This window comes from Arachis duranensis, chromosome 4 (assembly GCF_000817695.3).
Source record: "Arachis duranensis cultivar V14167 chromosome 4, aradu.V14167.gnm2.J7QH, whole genome shotgun sequence".
Classification (NCBI taxonomy): Eukaryota; Viridiplantae; Streptophyta; class Magnoliopsida; order Fabales; family Fabaceae; genus Arachis; species Arachis duranensis.
Genome location: NC_029775.3, coordinates 19,458,885 through 19,459,728, shown reverse-complemented (window position 1 = coordinate 19,459,728; position 844 = coordinate 19,458,885).

The following is an 844-nucleotide window of genomic DNA, read 5'->3' as shown; positions in this document are numbered from 1 at the left end:
ATAGTTTTTTGCTTTGCTCGGACCTCGGAGTGACATTTATTTTTTTTTTAAAAAAAACTAGCCAACAAAAAAAGATAGATGCTCATTTTCTTTTAAAAAATATATAGATATACCCAATTTAGACTTGCTGAAAGCCTTTTTGAGTTTTTTTTTTTTCCCTTGGGTGTGTAGTATTCATCGTTTGGAGGGAAATAATTAGTTTTGTTTTATGACAAATAATTTAGCTTATTACTTAGATCAATACCCTTCTTGTGGAATTTTTGTTTTTGCCAAGTTACAACTTGCGGATTCTGTATTTCTGTTGCATTATGTCTATGGTTTTTGGTCGGCGCATTATGTTTTATTGGATACATTTTTTTGTTGTCCATGGTATTTTTTATTTCACAAGTGAATGACTAATTCATTGCGGATCAAAACTCCATTTAAGGAACCAAGTTGGGTTGGTCTAGTGGTTAGCTCACTAGTCCGCTTAAGCAAGTGTCGGGGGTTCGAATCTCGCCTTGTGCATGCAGCAACCCATTGGCCAGCGACAAACCCTTAAATAGAGCTCAGTACCGCGATGGATTAGTCCTTGGCTTGTTGGGTTGAGGGATACCGTGGGAAACAAAAAAAAAAAACTCTATTTAAGGATTTGTTGTTGGCCAATAAATTGCTACATGATTTTTTTTTTGACCTGAAGTTGATATTCTTGTTGAATGCAATAACTGATAAAACTTATTTGGGCCTTAAACCGAATAAAAAACTGACCTATCCAGACCAAAAATATTGGAGCCCATGGAGGTAACCTACAACCTGTTTAGTTTATTTTCTCGTTTTATTCAAGTGTTTTATATCTAAGGAGAGC